We start from the raw sequence: 11408 nt of genomic DNA, 5'->3' as shown, positions 1-11408 counted from the left end.
TGAGATGAAGTCTCGCTCTGCCTGCTCAGGCTGGAGTTCAGTGGCCGGATCTCAGCTCACTGCAAGCTCCGCCTCCCAGGTTCACGCCATTCTTCTGCCTCAGCCTCCTGAGTAGCTGGGACTACAGGAGCCCACCACCACGCCCCGCTAATTTTTTTGTGTTTTTAGTAGAGACGGGGTTTCACCGTGTTAGCTAAGATGGTCTCGATCTCCTGACCTCGTGATCCACCCACCTCGGCCTTCCAAAGTGCTGGGATTACAGGCGTGAGCCACCGCGCCCGGCCAGAAATTTTTATAATTTATTACTAAAAATCCAGAAGCAGCAACGAAGGAATAAATAAAATTTTATTACATTTAGAAAATAGTTTGTGTGACAGAAAATGCCATATGAAAGTTAAAAGGGCACATTACATATTAGAGGGAAAAGAGAGTAACACTAATAAGACAAACAAATTATGGATTTTCCTAACATAAAGAGAGCTTTCAAAATAGAAAAGATAAAAGCCAACACTTTTCTAGAAATGGAGGCTAAAGAAATAAACAAAAGTTAACAGAAAAGAAATGCAAATCACTTGTAATCATATGAAAAGATGTTCAAACTTGTTTATACACTAAGAAATGTAAATAACAATTATATTGAGATACTATTTTTTACCCATCAAAAAGACAAGAACTCTGGTTGACCAATACATTATATAAAGAAACTCTGAGGAAGCAGGCATTCTCATACATTGCTGATGGGAATGCAAAGGATGAAATCTCTTTGGACAGGAATTTGGCAATACCTAGAAAAATTACATATGCACATTTATCCCTGGACCCAGAAATTCAACTTCTAGAATCTCTCCAGAAAATACACCTTACAGTCGCCGCACATTTCTCAAATTATCTTTTAAGCTCATTACTTCAACATCTTCATAGTTTAAAGACTCGATCCTGTTATTAAATGACCAAAGAAAAAAGCAAATATACTCTCATATCACAATTTAGCTTTTTAAAAATATGTGGATACACTCCTTTCATGTCATTTGAACTTTAAAATAAGATAAATATCACTCCTATGGGCACAGGTATTGTACCTCTTAACACTGTCTTCCCCACTAAGACACACACACACACATTTTGAAAATTCTTAGCCTGTACATATAGTCTATATGTACACATATACATATAGAATATATCATCATGGGGCAAGAAAAGGCATGGCCTGGGCTAAATATCAAAGAAAAGTACTAAAACCAGTGAGATGAGGACTGTGGAGATAATTCAGTCATAGAGTGATTGAACAGCATTCACACAGCCTTTCTGAAGTGGAGAGCCAAGAAAATCCACCCTCTTCTTTCAGGAAAAGAGGATACTTTTGGTCTGTATTAATGAACTTGGCTATTGAACAAACCAAGAATAATTATGTCTTACTTTGACCGGTTCTTTATTGTCCTAAACTTTTGGTTAGGACATAGAATGTTAATACTAGGAAAGGTTATAGAAACTATCTCCCTGTTGTACAGATGAGCAAACTGAGCACAGCCTAACTGGGATTGGGCAAGCGAGCCATGTAGGGCACAATATTTGATGGGGCACTTGCTGCTAGGACCATGTACATGCAGGGCCAGCCTGGAGGGTGAATATGTACCTCCTGGAGTTCTGTTCTCTGAGTACCCCAGGCACCTCGACTTAGTGTGAGCTCTGAAGCTGATGCCCAGGAAGACAAAATGGTTGGTCAGCTCACGTGGCTACTTGGGACAGAGGTAGGACTAATACCGGTTCTCTAATTGGAGTCTAGAACCTTCCCCCTACAATAGGCTTCCTCCACCCTTGCCATTGCTCCATAGAAATACCTTCAAGGCACAGTGGTCAGCCCCTTTGGCTGGATAAGACTGTGGACCCATTTTGGTCATGGCATCATGACCACAAGAGCTCAGTTAGACTTCATCTGCAGCAAGGTTATCACACCATTCAAGTAGCGGGAAATGTTTATAAGTTGAATGAACAGGTAAACAAGGGAAATGGTTTTCTTCATATCGAAGGTCAAGAAACAGTTTTAAAGTGTTAATTAAAATTTTATAAATAGAGCCATTATAAGCAAACAGTGACTTCACTAATTTACAAACCATTCCTCTCATTGATTGAAACACAAAGGAAGCCTCCAAGGAATAAAATAGTTTAACTTTTTAAGACAACATTGGTTATAGATTTAAAAGAAATAGTTTTGCATTTCAAGAATGTGCCAAAACTTGGGGTTTTTCAATAAACAAATAGATCTTGTAATCCTCAATTATCCTACATAAATTAAAACTTACATTAGTACAAAATAGTTTGTACTTGAATGTTTGTAGCATCTTTATTTCTAAACACAGAATACCTTAAAGTAAGCAAAATGACCTTTAAGGGGTGAATAGATATACTATGGTATGTTAATACTACACAGAAATCAAAAGGAATGAACTTTAGATATACACAACAATCTAGATGGATCTCAAATGCTTTATGCTGAGTGAAAGATGACTGACCCAAAAGATGACATTATAGAAAAGGCAAAATTATAGGAGGAGAAAATAAATCAGTGGAGAGTGGAGGAGGGGTTGACGTCAAAGAGGCATGGGAATATTTTTGAGGCGATAAAACTGTTTTAAATTTGTTTGTGGAGGAGGGTACAGGACTGGATGTATTTGTCAAAAATCAAAGAATTATATAGTATTAAGAATAAATTTATTATAAACCACATTATGATAGTTGTTTTTAAGTATAACTGGATTCTTTGTAATATTATACTATATATTTCATTGCATGCATATTAAAAAATTAATCTTAGAAATGATCAATGTGCTTCACCAGGTTGTCACAGGAGTCCCTGAGGAAAAAAATTAAGAACCTCTGGAGGATGTCATATTATTCTTGGCCTCTGCCTTTAGTGAATCTGAGCTCCAATCCTGTCAACCCCAAGTGTCAACCAAATACTCAGCTCACCTCTCAGCTGCTTCTCAAGGATTCAGAGACAGAGGACGAGCTCTCAGTGTATGTGTGTGTGTGTGCATGTGTGTGTATGTGTGTTTGTGTGTGATGGAAGAAGGTCTCTTTAATCCTTGTCTCATCCCTGGCTTAGCATTACATTCCATCCCTTCCTCCGTTGTGCTTGCATAACTCTCCCCTCCAGCTGGCTCCCTCCAGATTCTGGGAAGATGTCTGTAAGGCAGAGCATTCCATTCTACATTTTGTGCTCCTATTTTCACCCAGTGACTTGTTCTAGCAATCTTCAGTATCTTGTTAGCTCTTTGATGTGATTAAAACAAAGTTTTCTGTATTTTTGCAGCATTTTTAGTTGTTGTTAGTGAGAAAATTGGTTTAAAACACCCAGCCTACCATTGCATAACCATGTTTTAATGGTATTTGAACTATTTGGTATTTGGTTCTTTAAGTATTGCATATTTTTAAAAATATTAAATTGACTCATTCTAAAAGCAAGGTTGTGTCATTCTTACTTTTAAATGAATGGATACCAATCATAGGGAATGTGACTGATTATATTTCATAATTTTGTTAACTGGATCTATGTATGCATTCAACTTTGTTTCTATCCACTAGATACCATCATGATTCAAAAGCAAAACTGTTTAATAAATCATGGTTGTAAGTTTAAAATTGGGCTTTTATTTAATAATTATTTCATTGCTGATTTTGAATTCTATTCTTCTATGAGGTTCTTAATTACAATTTCTGCCCAATTAGGAATGAATTAAGGATGATCCTATGCCTCACAGGACTTTTTACAAGATACAAAAATATGGTTTCTTATGATACAGTGAGGTTGTGAGATTAAAGGTAGACCCTTTATTCAAGTGTTTCTAAGACTATTAGCAACATGACAATGAAGATTTAAATACAGAGCAAAGTTTTCAAACCTACAATATGTTGAGAATAAACTGAAATTAAGGATGTTAGGATAAAGGAAACCAAGCAGTTATGAGGTCCAAGGCCAAGAATCAGTGAGGAACCCTGGGGAGGCAGATTTTCAGTCACACTTTGAAGACCTTTCTAGCAGCCACAGTTGTCCAACAATAAAATTGTGTCTGCTGCATGTGACTCTGAGCTCTTCACCACAAAAGGGCTCTCTCATGGCTGCACAGCCACTTTCTAGAGCAGTTTGAATCATGGGTGACTTAGTACCACATGACACACTGGATTCCTGTCCTGGGAGGCCTTTCTGACTCTAAGAATGCATGAATCTCTAATCCTAAAAAGAGTGACCTTTTTTTTTGTTCCCAAATCCTTCTCCTACATCAGGCAAATTGTGTGTGTGTGTGTGTGTGTGTGTATTTACATATATTTTAAAATTATATATCCTATTTGTATGAAAAACTGTGTCCTTGCAAAGTAAGCATTTCTCTTGCAAAAATGTATACTGCTGTTTTACATGTATGCATTTTCAGTTTATACTAACATTGTGCAATATATTTCATTCTGTTGTGGGTTTTGGTTTTCTTTTCATCCTTCAGCACTTCCCTTCCATTTGCTTTTACTACATTTGGTTTATTCTTTCCAGTTGTGGCAGAGACCTTTACGGTATGAATTGTACCACATTTGACCTACTCAGCCTCCACCTCCACAGATAAAATAAAAACTTTTATCTATGTCCACTTATGGACTCTTAAGTAATGGCGTTGCCATTTTACATGCGTATTAGTCAAAGTTCTCCAAAAAACAGAGCCAATAGGTATGTCTGTGTGTGTGTGTGTGTGTGTGTGTGTGTGTGTGTGTGTGAAGACAGAGAGAGAGAGAAAGAGAGATGGAGAAAGAGGAATTTATTATAAGCAGTTGGCTCACATGATTATGGAAGCTGGTAAGTCCCAAGATCTTCAGGGTGAGTCAGCAAGCTGGAGACCCAGTGGAGCTGAGAATTGGAGGAGCCAATGGTGTAGTTTTGATGTGAGGGCTGGCAGGCTCAGGACCCAGGAAGAGCTGATGTTTCAGTTCCAGTCCAAAGTTAGGAATAAACCGATGTCCCAGGTTGAAGGCTGTCAGACAAGAAGGATTTTGTCTTGCTAGTGTGAGACTTGGCCTTTCTGTTCTACTTAGACCCACAACTAATTGGATGAGGCCCACCCATACTATGGGTAACAATTTAAATGTTAATCTCATCTAAAAATGCCCTCACAGAGCTATCCCCACCAATGTTTGACCAAATGTTTGACCAACGTTTGGCACCCCATGGCCCAGTCAAGTCAACACATAAGATTAACCATTGGACAGCACATCAAACCAGGAGTTTAAGTGCTGAATCATGAAGCACGTATGTACTTAACTTGATCAGGAACTGTCAGTTGACTCTCTTAATTGGTAGGCCTTGTCCTACTCCCACTCATTGCCCATCAGGTTCTTACTCTCAGAATTCTTAATCCCTGCTAACACTTGGCATCATCTGACTTTTTAACTTTGCCAGCCTACAAGGTTTAAAATGCTATCTCATTATTGTTTCAATTTGCATTTTTCACATTACTAATGAGTTTGAACAGCTTGTCATATGCATACTATCTCACTTCCTCTTCTATGATTGTTGTTTTAATATGTTTAAATCTCTAATGTGTCTAAACTTATCACCCCTTTTCATTCAGTATTTATTTGTATTTTCCAATTTTCCTTGTTCAGTCTTGCCTGAGGTCTATTTTGTTAATCTTTTCAAAGAAAAAATGTTGGGTTTTGTTAATCTTCTGTGTTGCTTTTGTGTTTTATATCCAAGTTTTCTTCATTTAATATTTATCTTTCTTTACCTTCCTTGAGAAGAAAGATGAGGACTTATTCTTCACAGGCTCCTCCTAAAAGCACAGCAGAAGAGCCTGACACATAGCAGGTCACAATACAAGTTCATCAAATGACTGAATGCATGAGAAAACACATTATTGCTGAAGTATAGAGATTTATCTCATTTTTTAAAATGAGTTTTCTCAATTTAAAAAATGAGTTGGATATGGCTAGAGGAGAGAAATGGGACAAGCTGAGGAGATGAACAGTGAATATTTAACCTGCCTCTCTACTAAAGTTTGATTACTTTCACTGAATGCAAACATGCTTAGGAATGTGGGGCATTAGAATGGAAATTCTCTGTTCCAAAAATAATGCCAAAGGATCAGCATACAGAGTTTAAAAGCAGAGTTATGGAGACTCTGGCTCCTAGAAATAGAATCACCAGTAATACTGAGAAGAGTTCTGTGGAGTTGACTTACTAAATGAGTATCAGATATAGTTTACATTGCACAAATCATGAAGATTATAACCTAGATTAATAGAATTCTAGATAAAAACTATAGCATAAATTAAAAATAAGCTTACTTATGCAGTAAAAATGCCTAGGTAAGTGGATATGAAATATTAGCCAACAGGTGTGACAATATCTCCTCTCATTGAGCGAATAATGGAGAAGGTTGGGTGGGGGTAGATTGCTGGCAGCCATATTTTTTACATGGTGAGAGAAACGACTTTCCTAAGGAGCACAAAGTCAAAACGTAAGTCTTTTTCCAGCAAAATACCACAAAAGAAAGTCAACACACCAAAGAATACGAAAGTTGATATCATGTATGAGGAGAAAGTTCTGGCAAAGTTCCTTGTGACAAGAAGCTTTCAACAACAACAAAAAACAACTTGAAGCACCTCATAAAGTTTTATCAAAATAACGAGTATACTTAGTAATTAAGATTTCCCAATTACAACATAAATTACATATTATACTTTACAAAAGGGTTTATGGGATTTGTGATATTAAAATTATATATTTAGATAACATATTTTGTCTAAGCAAAGAAAAAATATGCTAAAACTCACACAAAGTTTTTTATCTGAGAAATATAACAATCAATCTATTGCTTTCAGCTCTCAAGAGATTACCCATATTACTAAAAACTATTTGTATGTGGCCACTTCATATAAGATTTGAAAGAGAATACTCAATTTAACAAATTTGAAAGAACAGCTATTTTATTGCTTTTTTAAAATTCACTCATCTGGAATTGCCATTTTCCAAGAAAAGTCTATATCCTATATCATTTTAAGGCAATGGCTTTTCTTAAAAGTAATTGGAAGAAATTTCTAGCCCCATATTTACATCATACAAATTTGAATTACTTCAACAAAAAACAATGTATTTGTGATTCATTAAATTCAAAGCACTCAGAGTATCAACAGTTAAAATGTCAAAGCCTTGCCCTGTCTGGACATCTCAACACTCTCCATACACATTTGAACTTTCAAAGTAGATGTAACGACTATAGGAACAAATAAAGTCATTCTCATAATTAGGATGTTATTTTTTATATATCAAAATAATTGTTTTCTCTTAAAAACAACTTTGGAATTCAAATCAAATTAGGAAAAACCTTGATAATTCATCCCAATTGCTGCAGTGATTTACCAATACTTTAAAAAATTAACTCATCCCTACTTATCTAAACAATGCATACAATTTATCATTTTTATTCTAAATTAATAGGATAGCACATCCCCTAAAGCTGCAATCTAGAGTGAAAATCTAAAGATAATTCAGTAAAAGATAAAGAACGGCAAAGTATTTTTCCTGTGAGGGTATAACATGACAAGGCATTAAAACCTTCTTGATTGTCCCGTGTAACTAATGTTCATGGTTTCTTTTGAATAAGCATAGAAAGTGACCCTGTCAGTCTTAAAACTCAGGAAAGTTACATTTGTCTTATCTGAGTTCCTTTCTCAGGAAATCAAATCAGTTCTCCCAGATAGTATCAAGGAACTGAACCTTACCTGATCAACACATCTAGATAATGAGATGCCAGACCCCTCATTTATCATGAATGCCTAAGTGACCACCTGCTTCCTGTTGACCAGTTTCTCTTTCTTACCCCTCTCTAACTCCTGTTTTCCCACACATAGTTACATTTGTCCCCTGCTATATAAAGCTTCCAATTTTAGTGGATCAGGGAGATGGATTTGAGACTGATTTCCCATCTCTTCAGCTGCAGCACTCAATTAAAGCCTTCTTCTCTGGCAATATTCCTTGTCTCAATGATTGGCTTTCTGTGCAGCAAGCAGCTGGAACTAGACTGAACCCCTACATTTTGATAACAGCATCAATTCCCAAAGAAGACATCATTTTTCATCATGCCAATGAGTGTGAATGTCCATTTCAGACCTTCTAATCTGGAGGAAAAACTGCTAATACCTTACTTCAACCCTGACTCTTTTCTCACCTGTCACTGATAAAGTAGGTCAAACCATATGCCTTTCCCCAGCATGCACACACACACGCGTATGCTGATCACTGAAAAAGTGGCTGGGGCCACATTGAGGGTCAGTCCTGAGTTTTGCAGACACTAAATAATTAATCACAGAAAGTGAAACGTCTATGGCTTTAGCATGAGGTGTTCTAATTGCCCATGCCCACATCCTCAGAAAAACAAAAACAAAAAACCTTCTGATTGCTTTGACTTGGGCAGTGCTCTTTGAATCAGTAGGACCCAGGACACGTAGGAGGGCAAGAGAAGAAAGTGTTTTGTGGGTCCTGGCAATATGCTGAGTAGTTGCTATGGTTTGATTCGTGATTGACAGCTAGAAGGTTAGTGCTTTGGAAACAAGTATCCATTTTGTCAATAGCGATAAATCTCTTTCAAGTGACATGCATTTGAAATTGTGACTTTTAAATTTTTTATACCTATAAAGAGAAAACACAAACACCCTTGTCACAGGTAGGTGGGAATAGGTCAAACAGTTAGACTAGGACTTTGTCCCACAGAGAAAGAACATTAGCATTTTTAATTTGTGATAGAGACAACTCTGGAGTTTCCCAAAGAATAGAATTGCTAAATATTCTTACCTTAAAAGAGCAATGCAAAATCAAGAAAGACCAAAAGAAGCCATATAAAGATACAATTGTCTTGAAACATCCATTTTTATAATGAAAATATGGTACATTCTGTCATATTTGCACAGGTACTAGACTATGGAAAATGTGGAATGTGACTGAATTCCACCACATGGTTGTGTGGTCTGGGCTTCATATAAAACTGCCTATGCTGATGCTTGAAGAAGACTCAAGCTCTTATAAGTGAAGCACAAGTCAGCCTACTAATCCATAATCAAGACCAAATAGTAAGCAGAAATCCCCACATTTGTGCCAGTATCATACAAATATGAAAATAAACATAACAGTAATAATAAGCTCAACATATTTCATTACACAGTTCAACTTGGCAACTCTCCTGGAAGACTGTTCAGCTTTGGTGAGTTGTATTTGAAAAGGGTACTTAGGAGTATATGTTGTCTTAAAAGAGTGAGGTTTCACTGTGAAGCTGACAAAGGCTGGTGCCCAGGACATTTGACCTCTTCTTCCACCACAGTGGTAAGACAAAGATTTAATGAAAATTTTAGCCATAACATGTAAACATGGACAACATATTTAAAGTTATATTTTATCTATTGCTACTTTTTGTGATATCACATATTAAAAATGTTAGGGAGACTCACATTTAGTTTGGTTTCTAGAGGTTTCTAGGGGTTCTGAGAAAGATGTAGTTTCTCAAAAGTGATATGTCTAAGTTAGTGACCTGGGGCACCTCAAGAGTTAGGTACAGTTTATCTGATTCTTCACTAAGAAGCAGAGACCTTAAGAACAAAAAATGTTACCAAAAAATGAGTTATAGAACTAGAAATACCAAATAAGAGAAATGTTGGTTATTTAAATTTTGAGAAGAATTTTCTAAAATGAAAATACAGCGTACCAGAAATACTGACTATAAAAATAGTGAGTGCCAGAAATCCCCATAACATAAATACTGAAAGATGGAAACACAGAATTGTTGATGTTAGAAGTGTTCTTGAAAAGTCCTTTCCACCTATAAGGACTTGTACACAGGTTAAAATCTACAAAGTACTTGTGAGTCCTCAGCAATAATGTGAAATATCCTGGATGTTATTATCACGGAATCCAGAGAGCCTTGCTTCTTCTTAACCTTTTACTAAATCCTCTTTTTTATCACATCTCTTTGAGGTGATATCGACCACCTGGTATTTAGGACTAAAGCCTCTTTCAACAGAAGCTTTGCAATGTTTTCAAGAGTAGCTCAAAAGCTGAAATACTTGATGAAACACTCCCATTTCTTCATTCATTGACATGTCAGTCTTTCCGTGAGGCAATCTGGCTTCCATGAATAAAAAAGTGAATGAAACACAGAGTCTTAAAACATAATAATTACAATTAGTTTCTCCATTTGAAATAAACCATAACACAGGCTATGGAGAGTGAGAGTGAATAGTTTGAGATCTCATTGAAAACCTAGGTGGTCTGTCCTATTAGAAGCCAGAAGTAAAGGAGACCAGAAAAACAAGTATGGTCCAGACCCATAAGCGTTGGAAATTTTATGCTACTTGAAAATTCTGTTCATTTGGTTTGTTTATTTCATTTCTGTGACTAAACTTAGCCTCCTTGAACAATCTTCTCAGTTCATTTGTACCTTGGACAAGTATCTGGTAATTTGCTTTAATTGATAAAGTGCGAACAATATTTCAGTGTTGGCAAATATATCAATGGAACAGAATGGAGGTCTCAGAGAAAGACCCTCATAAATGTGAACAACTTATCTGGGACAAAGCATCAGGTGCAATTCCATGGATAAAAGATAGTTTTTCAATCAATGATGACTGAACAGCTAGACATCACATGTACAAAAAATGAATTAAACATTAACTTTACATGCTTCACAGAAAATACCTCAAAATGGATCACCAACCTAATCGTAAAATCAAAACTAATAAACTCCTAAAAGGTAACACATTAATAGAAGAAAATTTAAAGTGAACTTGCTTATGGTGATGACTTTTTTGATACAACACAAAAAGCGTGATTCGTGAAAGAAATAGTAGATATACTGGGCTTCAGGAAAATTAAAAATTTCCGCTCTGTGAAAGGCAAGGTCAACAGAATGAGAAACAAGTTACAGACTGAGAGAAAATATTTGAAAAAGATACACCTGATATAAGACTTCCTTCCAAATAATACAAAGAACTTCTAAAACTCAACAATAAGACATTGAACAGCCTGATTAAAAATTGGGCAAAATCTATGAACAGACATGTCTCCAAAGATATAAATATGGCAAATAAGCATAAGAATGGTTGTTCAACATCATATGTCATTAGGAAATTGCAAATTAAAATATCAAGTTACAACTAAATACCAGCAAATACCAACAGAATGGCCAAAATCTAAAACATGTGAAACACCAAATGCTGGGTGGGTGTGAAACAACAGGAACTCTCATTCATTGATAATAGTAATACAAAATGACACAGCTACTTTGGAAGACGGTTTTGTGGTTTCTTAGAAGAAATTGGTGATTTAGATTATCAGATTTGTGAGTTATTCATAGTCTTTTTTTTTTTTTTTTTTTTTTTTT

Source organism: Rhinopithecus bieti, unplaced genomic scaffold (genome assembly GCF_001698545.2).
Source record: "Rhinopithecus bieti isolate Rb0 unplaced genomic scaffold, ASM169854v2 scaffold_20153, whole genome shotgun sequence".
Classification (NCBI taxonomy): Eukaryota; Metazoa; Chordata; class Mammalia; order Primates; family Cercopithecidae; genus Rhinopithecus; species Rhinopithecus bieti.
Note: the sequence above shows the minus strand (reverse complement) of the source record.